This window comes from Podarcis bocagei (assembly GCF_964188305.1).
Source record: "Podarcis bocagei genome assembly, chromosome: 8".
NCBI classification, from domain to species: Eukaryota; Metazoa; Chordata; class Lepidosauria; order Squamata; family Lacertidae; genus Podarcis; species Podarcis bocagei.
In genome coordinates, this window is record NC_138133.1 from 30130086 (window position 1) to 30149726 (window position 19641).

General features: G+C 41.1%; 1 long non-coding RNA gene across 1 annotated transcript in view; it reads right to left on the reverse strand.

Annotated features, from left to right (window-relative positions):
* Positions 1–352: 352 nt before the first annotated feature.
* Positions 353–19641, reverse strand: part of LOC308593965 — a 33709-nt gene continuing 14420 nt past the window's right edge. Inside the window, exons 2-4 of the long non-coding RNA XR_014011158.1 lie at positions 6938–7224; positions 3857–3930; positions 353–3047 (exon numbers count right to left, since the gene is read on the reverse strand). This is a non-coding gene — a long non-coding RNA (uncharacterized lncRNA). The remainder of the gene's footprint in view (positions 3048–3856; positions 3931–6937; positions 7225–19641) is intronic.

Here is a 19641-nt window from a genome sequence, read left to right on the forward strand (position 1 = left end):
TGCACATTTTGATATGTAAAACATAACCCTAGCAATGACTTTCCTTGGAAATAATGAAGGAAAAGTCATTCACCCATAGACTTTCCCCCCATCCCTTGGATAGTTAGATGAATTCATAATGAATGATATCACACATGCATGCTAACATGCATGCTAATACTCCTTTTTCTTTAGATAAATATGTCAAGAGCCTAATTGGATTATGTTTGACACAAAACATACCAAAGTTCAAATGTATACCAATGGTCAATAACTGCTATCAGAAATCAAAAATATACTATTGTAAGATTGCCATTTATTCCAAAACACAAAACAAAGCATGGAAAACACCATAAAAGCGGCGTGGGTAGTTTTCCTGGGGGCTGATTCTGGGAGACTGTTTTGTACATGATTGAGTTGGCCTTCCTAGGTGTTTTGGTGTATGATACACTTTTGTCACAATAAGTTTGAGGTTATGCACATTTCTGAGCGAGACTGTGTAGTCTATAACTGTAGTTACAGGGAAACAGTGATTATTTCTCCACCGAGTACAACTATTGCACATGTTTTGCTGCGAAGTTGAAGGTACACTGTACCTATTCCAAGCCCTTACTCTGCCTACTTGTACCATTTTAAGCAACCCATCAGTTTGCTCAGCATGAGATTCTTAATCTCAGGGTCATGGGTTTGAGCGCCAACTCTACAATTCTATGAATCATTTGTGTGCCAATAGGAGGGGCTGGTGATGTAGTTACTTCCATGCCAGTGTTCCTTTGACCAGAGTTGGGTGGGAGGGGGCAACAATGGCTTGGAGGATGAGTTGCTGGTTCCTCTTCCTTGCTGTCCTGCTTTGTAGTGTGGGATCAATATAATAAAGGGCAGAAACTATGTGGCTTCCAAAACATAAGAATTGGAGCTCACCTACGCTATTTGCTGATAAGCTTTCTTGCTGCAATTGGTGAAATTTCTAGGTAATCCTATCATTTGAAGACAGTCTGATGTATAGTACAACCACATGCAGTGTACAATTTGACATTACGAGCTCTGCAGCAATATCCGAGCACTACAAGCTTTTCAGCTTGGTGCATTCCTTTTTATATTTCAGTGACCTATTTTTTATGCGTTCCGCATCTGTTCTAGAAGCTCACTGACAAGCAGAAAACAAAACTGTTTACCAGCTGAACTCACAGCTGTTGCTAGTATTGGAGACCTAGCCAGAAATGACTGTTTTCTTGGTAAGCTCATCCTGTTGAATGAAACTCTCTAGAGTTTGCTGAAAGTTTGCTTCAGCTGGAGTAGTGTCAAGAGTTCCCACATCTTTGTTATCACCATACTTCGGCTTTCTTAGAATCTTAAACATACATTGATTTATCCCCCTCCCCGCCCAGACTCTCAGGAGCTTTAGAATGGTCTCACAATGCCAACATCTTCTCAGGAATCTGTATTTTACCAACAAACATCAAAGTGGTAGCTATGCTGAAACTACACAAGCACTAGTAGTATTCATTTGTATTTTAAAAGTCACACATTATTTAACTTTCTTTACAGAAGCAAGCTTGTTAATCCATTCGAAAACAAGCACATCATTTTACTTTGGAAAATTATGTTACCAATGGATTCACTGCTGCAAACTTCAAATTACTGCATGGTTATTAATATAGTTGGTCCGGTTTTTGGAATTCCCTCCTGTTAAATATTAGACAGGCATTTCTCTGCTGTCTTTTGGGCACAAGCTGAAGACTTTCTTTTAACAAGTCTTTTAAGTGGATATCTTTCCCGGCCTACATCTATATTGGAATTGTTTTTTAAGATGTTTTGCTTTATTGCTTGTTCGTTTCCTGCCCTAGGCTCCTTTGAGAGAAAGGGTGGGAAAGAAATATAATAAATAAATAGTGAGCTCAGCACAGAGTTGCAAGCCCTGGTTTTAAAGGTGTGTGTAGCAAACACCAGAAATCAAACCCAGATTCTGCAAACAGCTCAGCAGTTGTTTGACTCAGGTTCAAATATTGTTTCAGGATATAAACATGTGAAGCCTTGGTAAAATTCACCTGAGACATGAAGCTTCCCAAGATGTGTGTCAGATTCACATCTGTGCTAAGATTTTCCAAATGACATAGGGCCTTATCCACTGCTGCAGCTCTGCTGGTGCAGCAGGCATACATGGGTGCACTGGGGCTTTCTGTTCTCCTTCTATGCTCTCTTGTCCCCATGACTCTTCAAATCAGATCCAGAGGATTTGGGGACCCCCTGGGGCGAATTTTGGGGGCGCACAGTGGGAGTTGATGAAATGGTAATAATGCTCCAGTGAATGCCCACTGGTCCCACACTGGACACAACTCATAATTTCAACTCTCGTCTGCTCTTTATTCCACTGTCTTTTTGCATAAATGTAACATTTTATTACCCCAAGGCCTGTAGCCAAATACTTTGAGGCAGCAAAATATCTGTAAGGATCTTTGATTTATTTTTATTTTTTTAAAAAGAAAATGTAGTTTACATCCCACTGTGGCTGAAGAAGAAACTTCTTATTATGTCTCACTCGGGCACCTCCTGAGTGCTTTCCAAAACAAAAACCAATGGGTTTTGCCTGCAAACAGTCTTGCAAAGGAGTTATTACAAAGAGGAAAGGAGAGACAACAAAAGGCATTCAGTACAACTTCTAGACACTCAGCTTGCTCAACTACATGAACTCAGGCCAGAAAAATTAAATGGCATGCTCATCACGTTGTTCTCAAGCCAACTAAAAAAAGAAAAAGAAAGAAAAAGGCATGCCACAGCCACCAATTTGGTCCTAAGCCAGGAAAATACTCACCCGAGTCAGGAAAATAGCTGCTTATACCTTTCATGCAGCTGCTGCTCAATGGTTCTCAGTACAGATGAGATTAGGATGCTGTTGCTATGTGTCTAGCACCTGGATACAAAGGCTCATGGCAGGGGATGAAGAGTGGGTGGCTTTGGCAGTCAGCAAGCCTGGAATCCCCCCTCCCACCTACTTTGGAATTGAAGAGCTTTTAAGTTCTCTCAGCCACAAGGGACTCTCTTTCCAGAAGCAGCTCCGTCCTGTGTGGCTAGAAGAAAAAATTAAATGACTCAGCAAGGCATGTGAATGTATTTACATGTCTTGTACATATTGTGGTGGGCTTTCTGACCCGCCACTCTGAGGAAGAGAATGCTGGACTAGACAGGCCTTTCTCCCCTGAACCAACTTAGGCCTTAGGTTCTTTCCGTATTGCCCTTTGCACATTTGCTCCTCAGAACGGGACAGTCTGCAGGTCTATGTAATCAGTGCACCGCCTTTGTGTTTGGATCATTCAGACATTCTCCCAGCCGTGTGGGGGCTGCTGACAGATAAATTGCTTCTACACAACGGGCAGAATTTCATTGAATCACAGAGATGAAAAGAACCTTGTAAGCCATCTAATATCCTGCTCAGTGTAACACAGTGCTGGAGCATCCCCAGCAGATGACCATACAGCCTCTGCTTGAAGACCTTGTCTGTGTACACACCATACATTTCAAGCACATGACTTCCCCCAAAGAATACTGGGAACTGTAGTTTATTGAGCACACTGGGAATTGTATCAACTCTTTGGGGGAAGTCATGTGCTTGAAATGTATAGTGTGCACATAGCCCCCCAATGAGAAGAGGACCCAGCACCCCTCTAGGTGATTAGTTCCATTGTTGTGCTTCTCTTTCCATCAAGATATGTCACCTAATGCAACTCTACACTTCTTGTGACTTCATTGCATTAGATTAAATCCTGCCCTGTGGGGCAGCAGAGAACAAGTCTTTCCCCTCCTCTGTGTGACAGACTTCCAGGCATTTGAAGAGTGCTGTTATGGACAACCCACTCAGCTCTTTCCAGGCCAAACCTACCCAATTCCTTTAAACTTTCATCATTGGATTTGTTTTCCTTTCCATCACGTCTTGAGAGTTAAAGTTGCAATTACCTAGAAATACAGTGGTGCCCCGCAAGATGAATGCCTCGCAAGACGAAAAACCCGCTAGACGAAAGGGTTTTCCGTTTTTCGATGCGCTTCGCAAGACGAATTTCCCTATGGGCTTGCTTCGCAAGACGAAAACATCTTGCGAGTCTTGCGATTTTTTTCGCTTCCCCCCTTTTTCTAAGCTGCTAAGCCGCTAATAGCCTTTTAGCCGCTAAGCCGCTAAGCCTTTAATAGCCGCTAAACCGCTAATAGCGCTAATCCGCTAATAGGGTTGCTTCACAAGACGAAAAAACCGCTAGACGAAGAGACTCGCGGAACGGATTATTTTCGTCTTGCGAGGCACCACTGTAAATGCAACAATCAGAGCAATCAAAGGGTATTATCTAATTGGTGCACAAGGGCCAAAGAATCAATACTGTACTGCAAACAGCAAAACTAAGATCAGAAAAAGAGACATTCAGGTACTGTATGTTTCAAATAATATTCTTCCCTTTCAGCTGCATAACATTGTACACAAAACAGGTGTGCTTGCCATATGGTATGCATGCTGTTAGGCACTTTTTCCTGGATCTCACTTTAAACAAAGTCAGTTTCTAGCAGTAATAGTTATTAAAGAAATCATGTAAACATGACTGAAGAGTTGAGCCACAACAAATAATTCTGAAAAGACTGCACAGTACTTGCATATTGCCTATAAGAAGTTGCTTAGGCTAGTTTCAAGCAATGTAGAGCTCAGTATAGTTTTATTTTATTTTTTTAAATCATCCCAGACTAATATTCTCTCTTTTTACTGGCCTAATGGATTGTGGGAATGCTGTGGATGTAATTTATCTTGATTTCAGCAAAGCATTTGTGAATTTTCCCCATTATATTTTGGTTGGCATTCTGGCTAAATGAGGCCTAGATGTTAATACTCTCAGGCAGATATGCAGCTGATTGGAAAACCACACTCAAAGGACATTAAAAAATGGTTCTTCATCAAACTGGAAAGAGGCTTTGAGTAGGTGTCACAGACCTCTGATCTAGGCCCAATACTCTTCTTCAACATTTTAAAATCATTCATTCTTATATGTGTGGCAGCACCTTCACTGTGGAACTACCTGCCTATTGCCATCATGAAGGCACCTTCATTGTATTCTTTTTGGCACCTGCTAAAAACAGTTTTGTTTATACAAGCCTACCAAGATGTGTAGAATGTGTTCTGTTTTACTGTTAATTTTGAATTATTTAAAGTTGTTTTATGATTTTATTGTTTCATTCTCTTCATAAGCTGTTTTGGGATTTTTCAGAATAATTATCAAGCTACGTATAAATTTAATGAAATAAATAAAAAAAATATGAAGTAGAGGAGGAGTTCCTTATTGAGTTCATAGATGACACAATATCAGGAGGGATAACTAGCACCATGGAAGAAAAGAATAAAATTGAAAATGACCTTGATTGAATGGAATACTTGACCTGCAATGACCAAAATAAATTTCAACAGAATCAACTGCAAAGTTCTACACTAAAATGGGTGGCAGGTGAGAGGAATCAAATGTGTAGGTACAGGATGGGGGATACTTGTCTTGGTACTAATACTTGTGTAAAGAGCAACAGAATTTAGTTAAACATAAGCTGTACATGAGTTAGCTTCAGTTATAGAACTGTAGCTTCCAAGTCGTAAGAAACATTTCCTCTTTATTCTGCATCAGTCAGACCTTATATGGAGTTCTGTGTCCAGTTTTGAGCGCCACTTTTAAGAACAATGCAGACGACAGCTCGAGAGGATGGCAACAAGATGGCGTTAGAAAAGAAAGTTTGAAGTAACCAGGAATGTTTTGCCTGGAGAAGATGTGATAGCACTTGTCAAATACTGGTAAGAAAATCTTTTTAATGGAGCAAAACAAACCATGGAGCCCTGTTCAGACTGCTCCAGAACTGGCATGAAGAATATTCACTACCCAGTGGAGTGCATTTCACCCCTGCCTAAATGGTGACAGAAAAGGCTCTTTTGAAACTACATTTGAGCAAAAGTTGGCTGGACACTTTTGATCACAGGTGGATCAGGGACTGATTCAAGTGGGAGCAACTCTGACTTGGATTGCAGAGAGGCAGATGATCTGTGGAAGTGTTTTATGAGATGAGGGGGCAGGGACAGCCCCCCCCTACACAGACATATAGATTGGATTATTTATTGCATCCTTGTGGTGGAATAAGCATGTCTGTAATCTTAAATCCTATAATGGTTTAAGCCCTTCAAACCGCTGATGCTGTTGCCTATTCACCAGTGGTATGCGATCACGTGGAAATTGCTGTAGAAGTTGTTGTGCATGTATTATGGTCAAATGACTAAAATAATATCAGTGGTGAAATGCCAGCTGCTGTCAAAAGAGTGTAATGCATCTGAGGCATTAAAAGTATATTGTATGTTTTAAAACATTGCAGAGATTTGTGTTGTGTGCCTGAATGATAAAAGAAAAACAATTGCAAGGTCTTGAGCTGTAAAGCTTTTGTATATTGTGAGCTTTAGAGCTTGGAGAGTTGGTGGAAGTATTTTCCCTCATCCAAAGCACTGGAGTTTTATAGCTGTCACTAAAATCCAAGAGAAAGTATTAGGGAAATACAAAAAGCTGAGTTGTTTTTCATATTATTCATGTAGATGACATCTGAAAGTCGAATGAACTGCTGTCTCCTTGAAAGCTGTCAGTCAGACTGACAAGAAAATCCCACAGCACTTAGGGCCTGTCAGTCTCTTCTTCCAAGGATAGACGGGTATCAGAGCACATACGAGGCCTGTGTTTACATAATGTGAAAATGTTTAATGGTGAAAGTAAACATCAATGCACATATAGAGGTTGATTATGATTCTAACAGATCCTTGTCTGCTGTAAGCATTTGCCACAGAAACCCCAAATATACAGGCAGGACTTTTTTTCACTCAGAACTCTCTGGAACTCAGTTATGGCACCTCTCAAGTGGGTGCCATTGCCATTATAAGAGAACAAGGGAGGTGTTTGTGGTCTGTTACCTTAATGTTACCAATGTTTGTTGTTTCAACCAAAAGGATCAGGACTTGCATGAGCAGAATGCTATCCAGTTTGGGCGTTGTGCCATGGCGCCTGGAATGTGTGGCTGGTGTCTCCTGGTTGTTGTTTTTTTGCCTCAGATGTCGTATAGGCCTCTGTTTTAGCATTTTTAGTAATTTATAAGAATCTCTAGTTGTTTGGGGTATATTTTGGAGGAAGGTAGCCCATGGGGTTGTAGGTGGAATATCTCTCAGATTTAGGTTGAAATCACCTTCCAAGATTGCTTCCCCTGCATAGAAGGAGAGGATTTTTGTTAGTGTTTTCTGGATGAATTTTAATTGCTTTGAGTTTGGGGCATATATGGAGCCAATTGTCAGTTTAGTTTTGCCAGCTCTAGCCCATGGATTAAAAGCCAAACATGAATTTGCACGGACCTTTTGGCCTTGTATGTTGTACAGCAATGCTTCCGGTTTATAAAGGATTTTCACTCTAAATAGCTGCTAATAAGTGTACTAAACCAGAAATCCAGCATGGACTTGTACAGTCTAAAGATACCAATTGGCCTGTCTTGATAGGTTCAACTGTCCACATGCTGACATGAAACTTGTTCAAGGCTGGGAGTAAACTGAGGGCATCACACTGTTGGTTGCTAGACAGTTAGTTACATCTTCCCAGTTGCTCACTAGTACAATGCAAAAGCAATAAAGGATGTTTGTACATCATTTTTCATGTCCCTTCTCCCCTTTTTATAAATAAAGTTTTTTGTTGCAATGCATTGCTGTAATATTTTCCTTTATTGTTAATGGCCACATTTGCATGTAACACTAAACCATGGATTAGCACTGTGGGCACAAGCAGGAAGGAGTCACCATAGATCTTTGGCTCCTGCATGCCCTCCTCATCTTCCCATGCAGCAGGGTTGAGTTTCAGTTCCCACAAAAACTGGTTTGTTACATGCAAACCAGCAATTGTGGCTGCACAGAAGAAGGAGATGGGGGAGTATGGAAGCTTGAGCCTTGTGGCAGCTCCTTCCTATGCATGCATGTAATGCTAAAACTTGGTTTAGTATTAAGTACAAATGTAGCCATTTTGTGGCTGATGACAGTCCCATTAGGTAGCCAGCGAACTGTGTTCATATGTGAGAGACAAACCACAATGGGTAAGCCGAGAAGAAACCCAGGGAGATTGTAGCAAAACACAGACACTACAGTAAGCACTCAGGAGCAAGCGCACCATGAATGATTCCTAGGCTTCTCACATCCAGAGTAAGTTATCAAAAAGCCTTGACATGAATTCCTTCAAAAGGCAAGCTCTCAAGTTTCTAATGGCACTTAAATTAACAGTAAAAAAAAAGTTAACAGAATATTATTATACTTTGAAATAGAAGAAAATCAAATATTTGACATCAGAATAAAGAAACCATTGAGGAAGAAAGGTGCTGAGTAAATTTATCCATGTCTTTTCACAGCTTTTATACAATTACCACGGTGTCCCCTAATGAACTAAAACCAAGCAAGGCCAGAAAGTGACTTCTGGACTGCTTTTCAAAAACAATGAGCTTTTCAAATCACTGAGATGTACTTATACTAATGTTCCATTTTCAAAATGAGAGGTGCCAGCCTGAATCAGGCATTCCTAGAAATCACATCTTTGACCAAGGGGTCCTCACTCCATTTCACACAAATCCCAGATGTGTAATCTCATAAATATGTAAACTGGGTATTGCATCTGCAGCAGTGAGGGAAGCACGTTTTATACGTGCTCAGAGCAGTCACTTTATCTCACACATTCCAGGACTGGACTCAGACATTCACAACAAGTTCTGGTATCTGGCCTTGGCCAGATATTGGAATGGGGGGGAGGAACCACTGCATCATGGCAGATGCTTAATGGAATTGTCTTCATTGTTATGAACCACAGTTATGATCTGCAGGAACACGATCCAGAAACCTTTCTGAAGTAGGTCTGATTCATATCAGTGGCTGGATATAAGCTATGCAGGCCACCTTGAAAAATGTACACATGAAATTCACTAAACAACATTTCTCATGGCCTAAGTCCTAGTGTCAAGACTGAACACTGGCTAGCTATACCTCACGTTAAGCCAGAGCTTATAAGGCCCTGAGTAAGCCTGACCTTTCAAGGGTTTGATTCCGCTCTACCAACAGAAAGCTTCTGAGTATATTGAGTAAATGAGCTATGAAGAATCCCAAGAGTTAGTGATAAGCCATTTCGTGTGCTGTGTTCCTGATAGCTCCAGGGAAAGTGCAAGCACTTGACCACACTCTAAATTTAGTCGCTGGGGCAGGACATTTCAGATCCTTCATGCTCTGTGTTGCAGGCATTGAGAATTATGGACAGTCATTTATTAGCATATTATTTATTACTATCATATATAGCAGGGATGGAGACCATCAGGCCTAGCTGCCAAATGTGGCCCTCTAGACATCTCTGTCTGGCCCCTGGAACCCTTCCCAGGTTACCCCTGCCTTCCTCAGATCATACTGCTACTTCACACCCAAAGCCTGGCTGGAATGTGTCATTGAACTCTGGTGATGCTTTTGTATGAAGGATAGAGGCATATGAATGTGTGCAGAAACTTGCCTATTGTATTAAAAATGTTTGCTTCATTTGTTGCCCTGCCCACTTTTTCCTTAGACTGAAAACGTTTCCCCACCTTTGATATATACTGATAGTGAGCTCTCTGATGCTGGTCTTGATATAGTGTTCTCTTGAGTGCTGGCCTTGATTTAGTCAAAATGGCATTATCAAATACAGCTTTCAGAAAAAGAGAGCGGTTATTTGAGCCACCCCTTCTATTTGTGTGGCTTCTGAAGCCTTATTCTGACCATTTTCCAGCAACAATACTTTTAATCAGTTATTCTAGAGCAGGGGTGAACAAACTTTTTACTCTTGGGGCCTGCATTCCTTTGGGGGTAACCTTCCAAGAGGCTCATGGCAGAAATTAGTAGTGTTGGAATGAAAGGTAGGTGGGGTTGGAGCCACCCTCCTTTCTCTCTGCCCCCCCCCCACTTTTCTTCTTGTTTTTCTCCCTCCAGGTCACCTGCCTGGAATTAGACTAAGGATCACATGTGCCCAGGTTGCACAACCCTGCTCTAGAGTAACTGTGAAGTCAAGAGGACCATTTTGGTGCAAGTGGTTTTAGGCGTGTGATTAGCCTGGTTAGTGCTGTGACAACAACTGAGATCTGGGATTAAACGTGCATCTTCATTACTACCTGACATTCATAATAAGAGGCAAATATTAACCACGACTAATTTAGACCATCCACAGAATCAGCTGAGTGAGCACATGCCAACACCCTTCTCCAGAAGAGTTCTTCATTATCTATGAAAATCACAGGATGTTACTACTACCCTGTATGATTTTTTTTATTTAAAAAACTGACTTCTAATTAACATGGTTTGAATTTTATAGACTTCTATGAGACCATGAAGGGTAATCTAATGCATTTTGCCAGGTAGTGAAATTGTGCAAAGTTTAAATTTTTAAAAAGCAGAAGTATCTGTCCTCAGTGTTTGAATTAGAAAATGGTGGGCAGTTAGGGGGTGTTAATGGAGGAGGAGGAAGTGGCAGGAGAAATGGTACTTGAAAGGCTCCACTCTCATGAAACAGCCCAGACATACCCAGACCAGTCCTACTCCCATCACTACTACCCGCATTAAAGGGGAGACCCTCTCCTAACCCAGAAGGAGTGAGGTGGACTCAGCTTTATCACTGGCCTGCTCCAGTGTTCTTCAGCACAAACCGTCATTCCACGGCTAAACGTTGCACTACATGATTTTGATTTCCATGTATCATTTTTGTTGCCAACAAATAATCTTTTTTTGAAAACCCTATAATCTGTACAAAATGCAACTTCACCACACTGACCCAACCTCCATCTGGTGACTGAGTTGGGAAGGGTGAAATGCAAGCAAGGCCATCCCACACAGATGGCATTCTATTAATATACACGAGTGATCCCAAGGAGGCATCTTCTTTTAAAAGTGAAATGCTGCAATCTTGCCGTTGCATCAAAGGGCTCTTGCCATTTGAGCTTTTGGAGGATCCAAGCTGTTAATTAGGAATTCCAGCTGCCAGTTCTATCTCATGGCATATTGTTGTGTTCTTGTATTCTAGACTCTCGTGCTTGCATACACTCTGGGCCAATAAAGTTTGGAAAAGTCTTAGCATCTAAGGATTGAGGATTTGCTTTTTTTGTCATATGCAGCCATGCCTTGGTTTAACAAAGAGCACGATAGAAGTTTGAGTTTTGGCTGTGACTTCTTCTCTGGGTTGTGACATGCCTCAGTAGGGGGGGAGGGAAAGTGTGACATGACTAACTTCGCTGAGAAGGATGCCACATGTCTCGAAATGCTGTAGCTTAATCTCACATTTTTTATAAATTCAGTTTCCATTCTGTTGTATGTGTGGTTTCAAACTTTGTGTTCTGAAGAAGTTTAACAAGAAAGTACATTTTATATTCAGCTTGTTTTGTTTTGTTTTGCTTTACGTTTTGTCTTGTATGCTACAAGGCAAAGGCTCTTTCTGGGGTTTCAAGATATGCCTCTCCCTGTTTATTTCCTTCATCAATACACGTGGCACATCCCAGATTAATCCCTTGCAGACACTTGACTCTCACACTTCTAGTTTTTGCTAATTCTCAGTTAGCAAATAGGATACTCTCACTGAGGATTACCTTTTCGCTCTTCCTGCTGAAACCTATAACCTTCTCCCAAAGAAATATTACTTTGTAAGATGTTCTTGTTACTTAAGGATGAGGTTAGAGCACTGATATCTTTGCCAGGTTGTATCAGTCATAGTGTTCCAGCTATGTGGGCTCTGGTTGGGAACTGACCCTCTGGAGCCTGCTGTCTACCTTTATCAAAGTTGACACTCAGTAAATTACAAGCCTGTGCCGAGAGGCAAGGGACAAACACATGAGAGGCTGTTGTTAACCAGGCACAAGTCTGGGAACCTTGAGGGGTGGGGAGGAAGCCAATGAACTGCCTGGGTGGACAAAGGCAAATCAAACAGTAGGCCACATCACGGCCCAAGGATCTGTGCCATATGTCAGGAAATTTGTTGTTGTTGTTGTTGTTTAGTCGTTTAGTTGTGTCCGACTCTTCGTGACCCCATGGACCAGAGCACTCCAGGCACTCCTGTCTTCCACTGCCTCCCGCAGTCAGGCTCATGTTTGTAGCTTCGAGAACACTGTCCAGCCATCTCGTCCTCTGTCGTCCCCTTCTCCTTGTGCCCTCCATCTTTCCCAACATCAGGGTCTTTTCCAGGGAGTCTTCTCTTCTCATGAGGTGGCCAAAGTATTGGAGCCTCAACTTCACGATCTGTCCTTCCAGTGAGCACTCAGGGCTGATTTCCTTAAGAATGGATACGTTTGATCTTCTTGCAGTCCATGGGACTCTCAAGAGTCTTCTCCAACACCATAATTCAAAAGCATCAATTCTTCGACGATCAGCCTTCTTGATGGTCCAGCTCTCACTTCCATACATCACTACTGGGAAAACCATGGCTTTAACTAAACGGACCTTTGTTGGCAAGGTGATGTCTCTGCTTTCCCCTTCATGGATCACTGCCTTGCCATGGCGAAGGGGCTTGAATAACTCAGAGAAGCTATGACCTATGCCGTGCAGGGCCACCCAAGATGGACAGGTCATCGTGGAGAGTTTTGACCAAACGTGATCCACCTGGAGCAGGAACCGGCAAGCCACTCCAGTATCCCTGCCAAGAAAACTCCATGGACAAAGGCAACAGGCATATGTCAGGAAATACTGAGGCATAAACTGAGAGCCTTTGGGTTTGTGTGTGGCTGCCCCATGTGGTGAGCCACTGAATTTGGATGTGGGAGTGTAGTATCGTTAGGCACTGGACTTACCCTGCCATTCCAGGTTGACTATTAGATCTTCTCAGACAGAAAAGAGTATAAAAGTTTTTTTGTTTTTGTTTTTTGTTTGCTTTTGTTAAGGCTTCGCAGAGGAGCAAGGTTTTCTTGAGCCCTGGTTCATTCCTATATCCTTTGGCTGAATCATGGATTCTTCCTCAATCCTTTCTCTTGGTTTTACTTTGGTCCTGACTTGATTATTGGTTTGCTCCATGGCTGCTGGCTCATCTCAGACTGCCGCCCGATGCCCAACCCTGGCATCTTGATAGCTTACCACATTGGGCAGCAACATGTAAATCTGAGGCATCCTCAGTCCTAGCTAAAAGAGCTTGGTCTTTATACTCCTTCATCTTATGACATTAGTCAGGGCTGCTTTCCAAGGTACGTAGGCTACTCACCCTATGAACAGTGAAACATGAGGATTTGTACCCGTGCCTGGTCAAAAAATCCCAAGAACAGGATTTTCAAAAGGGCACTCACATAGCCATTTATGGGATCATTCTCCCGAATGCAAGTTGTTATGAGTCCTTAGCAGCTGAGGGAGAGCATTTTTCCATTCCTCTGCTTTTGTGCTCAGGATTCCAAGTAACAGTGCAGGAACTTGTTCTTGGAATGCAGCATAAAATCTGTATCAACTGAATGTGGGAAAGACGAACAAGATCTATGTGTGGATCTTAAACTCTTGAATAGTGAATAGTACTTGGATGCTATTGTTTTCTCTGCTAGTGGTTTTATTCTGATGTTGTTTTAACTTTTTCTTCTTTTGTATTTTTATTTCCAATGGTGTTTTTTTAAAAATTACGCTGCCCAGAAACCATATTGTTAATGGGTGGTATAAAAATGCTGAAAGTAAGGAAATAAATATCCTTACTCAGATATTTATCCTTACACAATAGTCCTGAATTAAGCAATACTGCAGTTGACTGTGCTTGGTGCCTGAATTCCTTTTACAGAAGATTAGTACAAGAAAATTAACGGCCCATCATGTCTACAATATAAGTTAGTGAACTTTGTAGTTTCTGCTTGGACCTGCCATACTTAGTAGGGATGCCATGACGTTCAATTGAGAGGTGTCATTTCTGTATAAGGTGGGCCTAGTTGTTTTGACCCCTCACCAAGGTGAGAACACACTTCCTAAGAGGAATCTCAGGCATGTTGTGATGCTGTATGGTTGCAGTCATTGACATTTGTCAGGCACTATGCTTTGTATATTTTGTCCTGAGTGGATGCCTTTTTGGATAGGCTGTGTTGAGCTCAGTGATCACCCAATGTCATGTGTCCTGCCTCTTAGCTTGGTATTCTCCCATATGTGGGACTGCACAGAGATTGTGAAGAAGAAAAACCGGTTCCTTACTGTGGTCCTTCAAGCAGTGATCCATATAGTCACACAACCCACCCTCCTTCCCTGTTGTGGAGGCCATTATGACTTGGTTTCGCTTGAGTGCTTTCTTATATAGCTGCTCAAATGATCTTTTAGGAACTGGGCGGGAAGGTGAATGCACAGCTTTTCAGCATGTGTTGTGAGGGATGGGAGCAGACTTCCCACCAAAACTTTTAAACACCCCACTCTAGAAGTTTCCGCACTTTGCACAGCTGCACAAACACACACACTTATAGAACCGTATCAACAGCCACTCAAAGAACCACAGTTACGGGTGAGCAACCTGCTTTTGATTGCTAAGATAAAAAGATGATGAAATAGTTCTTGGTTCTTTTGAATGAAATATGAAGAACTGGATAAATGTTACACATTCCTGTTTCTTCCTACCCAGGTGCAGGATCATGTAGTAGATTATGAAGTCTACTAGTTGTGGTGTGGTGCTTTAATAGGAACTGTTGCTTTTGTATATGTTTTGTTAGCTGTTCTGAATAACCTTTTTAGGGCCGAAGCTGCTGGATATAAATAAATTTAAAAATAAATAAAATGTAGTGGCACCCATCCATCATCTGCCATGATTATAGTGTTTCTGAAGTGCACAATGTTCACAGTCTCTGATGCAGCTGTTTGGTATACAGAGGATGTCTGTCTCAAAGGTGGAGTGATGCAATGCCTGGGTGTTCTTCAGCTTGCCTAGGATAAACCTGTAACGACAATTCACAAAGAGCATTAATTGTACTGAGGTACAGCCACTTGCTCAAGCTGGAATGTTGATCACCTACATGCTGCAAATGTACAAATGCACTCTGGTAAGACATAATATCTTCTAACACAAGCTGCCCAAACATCTGTGGCAGTGCTAAAGAAAACATGGGAATAAATGGTGGGGGTGGGGTGGAGAACCTGGAGATGAATATTTCAGCAAAAACGTGGGAAGAAAGGCAACACAACTTGCTCTCAGCCTTCTGTACTGTATTCCATAAATTAGCACAGTATAAATTTATATAGGTTTACACCATATAGACTTAAGCTAAATAAATATTCAGTTCTTAGTTTTGTGTAGTAGGCATAAGTAAGTGGTACATATGTTTGTTCAAGTTTTGCGAACTACCAGAGAACTATTTTTTTGAAAAAATAGTAAATTCATTTCAGTAGTCTGGAACAAGTCAGGTTGTTGTAAGGCTAAAACTCTGCTCTGAGTCTTTGGAGGATGGTTGTGATTTCAGTGTAGCAAACAGATTATAAAAACACACACACTGGAGATTTTTGAAGTGATTAAATTGTGAGGATTGCTAGAGAATTGTCTGTCTGAAGTAGGAAGACCTCATTACAGAAAGGCTTTTATGAGAATCTTGGGTGAGAGTAGTTCTAGCCTGAGATGGTGATAGTGGCTCGTATAAGGAACAAGACACAAGTCCCTGACAGGTCAAGTGATGAAGATGGAGAAAATGTTCTGATTGGTCTTCTCAGGGTTCATCTATGGATGTTGGCAATAAGGTATAGAGTAGCAGAATTAGTTTGCCCATTGTGATGCCCTTGTGGAGTTAGCTGCATCTCTCTCTCACCCACCCACCCAATTTCCTTGTCCCGAGGGAAGGGCCCTGGCAAAGGCAGTCAATCAATTCATCAATCAAATGTATTCTGCAGTCACAGACCTATTAAAAACACAACATCCAAACTGTACAATTTCTAACATAAAATAAGTTAGAATTTATGATAATAAGGCTTTGATGGACTTTTGATGACCAAATGGTCCTGGAATTAATAGTTACTGTTATGTATACGACAAGGTGAATCTTTTGAGGTACTGAACATTCTTAATAAAATCATTGCAATTTTCTTATCTAGATACCTTCCTTTAGTTCTGTATTTGATAGCCTGATCCTTAAACAATTCCTTGGAATGACATTCCGTTAATTTTACTAGGTTTCCCTCTAAGTAACTGTGCTTTAAGACAGCATACTTAGAATAATTGTTGCCCTCTTTAATTACTTTCATCGGCATCAGGAAAGATGCAGATTATCTGGTGGGTGGGTGTTTCCATGAAGAGTCACTTATTTAAATTAATCAGATAACCCATCCCGCAGCAGAAATAAAGCAAGTAGTGTCTATATATGTCCACTAAACGTTCAGTAGTCTGTGTCATCTCTACTGTTTATCCAGTTGCCTTTAGTGTGGAAATATCAGACATAGCAGTTCTCCCAGAGGGAATTCTACTATTTCCTGACTTAAGCTGAGTTAGGCACACTGTATGTCCTTTCTCAACATTTTCATATTTAGTCTTCTACTTTCTGTCAGTCGCTGGAAATACAGAGATGCACCATGATTTAAAAGAAACAAACCAAAGCCAATGGGAATAAAGCAGAGCCAAACTAACCAAGGCCAATGAGAAAAGTATAGTATCAGATGATTATAAATTTAGGTTGGGGACATTAAAAGTACCGTTTGATGTACCTGAAAGCTTTTGTTGGAGATTTTGTTGGATTCCAGTTCCCATCAGCTCCAGCCAGAATGGCCAATGATCAAGGGTGATGGGAGTTGTAGTCCAGCAAAATCTGGATGGCCATAGGCTCCCCATCCTAGCTATAAATTGAAAAGCATACAACCTTCTGTTTTTATTTAAACAAAAATTACCAATATATCCAGTATTAGAAACCGAGGTGCAATCAACTCTATCCTAAGCATATATTTCTATTAGTTGTCAAATACTTAAAAGTAAAATAAGAATGTTATTGGATTGGGAGGTTGGTTTGGATGATGCCTTTGGATCTCAGTCAAGCCTGTTATTTTATATCTCTATGACTGTAGTTTATAGTAGAAGGGACTGCTGAAGTGGTCAAACCAATGGCCTTAGCCTGACTAACTGACTGGCTAATGACCTTAGGTGGACAAGCACCCTATCTGCATGACTAAAGAAGAAGAAGAAGAAGAGTTTGGATTTGATATCCCACTTTATCACTACCCGAAGGAGTCTCAAAGCGGCTAACATTCTCCTTTCCCTTCCTCCCCCACAACAAACGCCCTGTGAGGTGAGTGGGGCTGAGAGACTTCAAAGAAGTGTGACTAGCCCAAGGTCACCCAGCAGCTGCATGTGGAGGAGCGGAGACACCGCTCCTAACCACTACACCACACTGGCTCTAAAGAATTGACTGTGTTGCTGTAGGAACAACTAGCTTATGGTGCTTCCAGAAGAATGGGATAATTCCAGCCCCTCACCAGGCTCTAAGAAGGAGAACAATAGGCCAAAGTCTAGTCTTTTGTTTTGTTTTGTCTATTATGAACAGGAAGCTGGAAAGAGACATGGAAGTTTAATTTGCTCTGTGTGCTGAATCCAAAGTTATGGCTTTGGGACATGCCTCCCCAACCGCTAATGGGGAAGCAAGATCTGTTGGAGCGTTAATGCTTTTAGTTCTTCTGTCTTTTGCTCAGGTTGTACATCTGTGCAAATAAAATAAAAAATCAGACACCCCTGCTTTGGGATTGAGGTGTGTGCAACAATTTAAAAACATTGAAAATGGAAACCATCAGCACTATAGCAACCCAAAGGGAGAGCAATGTATTATTAGGCCTTAGAAAGAGATCTCAAGGTTATTGCGTGCAGAAACAGAAGAGAGTTATGGATCTAAAGAAACAGCACACTCATGCTAGTCATGCATCTGCAGATCCAGTACATAACCACTGTACAGTTCAGTGGCTGTGACTTTGACTGGGCAGCTGGAGTTGGAGGGCGCTATCAGCTTTAGAATACTTTGCAACAAGCTGTACTCACACATGCTAAATAACTCTTGCAGTCCTCCGTTCACGCTAATTATAGATTGCTGATACTTGAATGGATCATGTATCTGGATAGGGAGGAGGCATGCATCTAGTTTAGATAAATAGTGGGCTTGGATAAATGAGGGAGGTAGTGCATGACAGAAGCAGAAGGCTCCAGCAACATTTTTTGGAAAATCCGTAACCTTCCTTGTCAATATTTGCTTCCTATTTGGTGAATATCCAGAAAAGTACAGAAAGGTAAAAGGACATTCAGGCAAGAAGCTTGACTAGAATACACACATTTTAAAAGGGAAAGTAGTCTGCCAGGACTATATTTAGTTTTTCTAATGTAGAAAACAGCTGTATTTTTCAAAGCAAAGTAATGTGTCGCATGAAGCGCCTGTGGCAAAGCCCACCAGTTCCTGGTGTTTATGGGTACCAGAGAAATGAAGATTTTATAGTCAAGGGGGCATGATATTCAAAGACAGTCATTCCGGATATCCACTATGTGCTTAGTGTAAGGTGCTGCAGTAGTGTTGGACTAGGCCCTGGGAGACCAGAACTCAAATCTCTATATAGGCATGAAGCTCACAATCCCTCAGCCTAACCCAGCACATAAATAGTTGTGAGGATAATATGGAGAGTGGGAAAACCATGTACTCCAGCTTGACCTCTTTGGAAGAAAGGTGGGATGTAAATGTAATAATAAATAACTACGTTTATTGAGTAGATGACTTCAGGCTTTCAGCAGGGACCTAAATTTCGTCATAACAAACTTTCATTGAAGAAACACCTCAGGGAAAATGGATTATTTTTGTTAACCAAAATAAGAATGCAAATCTATTTTCTATATTCTCCAGAAATCTGTAATGTTATAGCTGAAGCACGCTATCACTGAGTAAATTTTATTTCATTGAGTAATTAACTGCATCAAATTTTCCTTGCAAAAATATATATGTATATTTAATCCTTTTTTATTCTGTAAAAAATTACTGGTTTGGCCTGGTTTATAAAAGAAATGCAAATTCCCCTGGCACTAAAATAGTAATTTTGTTTAGCAATTTTTTGTTCTGTTAAAATGTATCCATTCTTTTCTTTCTGTGTTGGTATTAACTAACAGTCTAATAACTGGTGTTGTGGGATGCACACATTCAGCTAAGACTCAATAGTGAAATATATTTGAATATCTAAAAGTGTGACGGTGATAATACATAACAATTGTGAATTGGCTTTTTTTCTTGTTTAGTAATGTAATTAATTTTTTAGGAAACATTCTCTCAACGTACCTTTGATATTTATGCTACTGAATTACTTCTACAGCTTTAAGTTTAGAGAAAATATGCTATAACATAACAGTTTTAACAATATGTTAATGGTAAGTAAAAATTTATCAGTTTTAGAGTTAGACCCATAAATAGTAGCAGTTGCCAGGGCATTACCACATTCACCTCTACATAGTTCCAACCTTATTTCAAACATTGTGATATATCAAAATATTGTGATGTTTAAGGTAAAGGGACCCTTGACCATTAGGTCCAGTCATGACCAACTCTGGGGTTGCGGCGTTCATCTCGCTTTATTGGCCGAGGGAGCTGGCGTACAGCTTCCGGGTCATGTGGCCAGCATGACTGAGCCGCTTCTGGCGAACCAGAGCAGCGCACGGAAACACC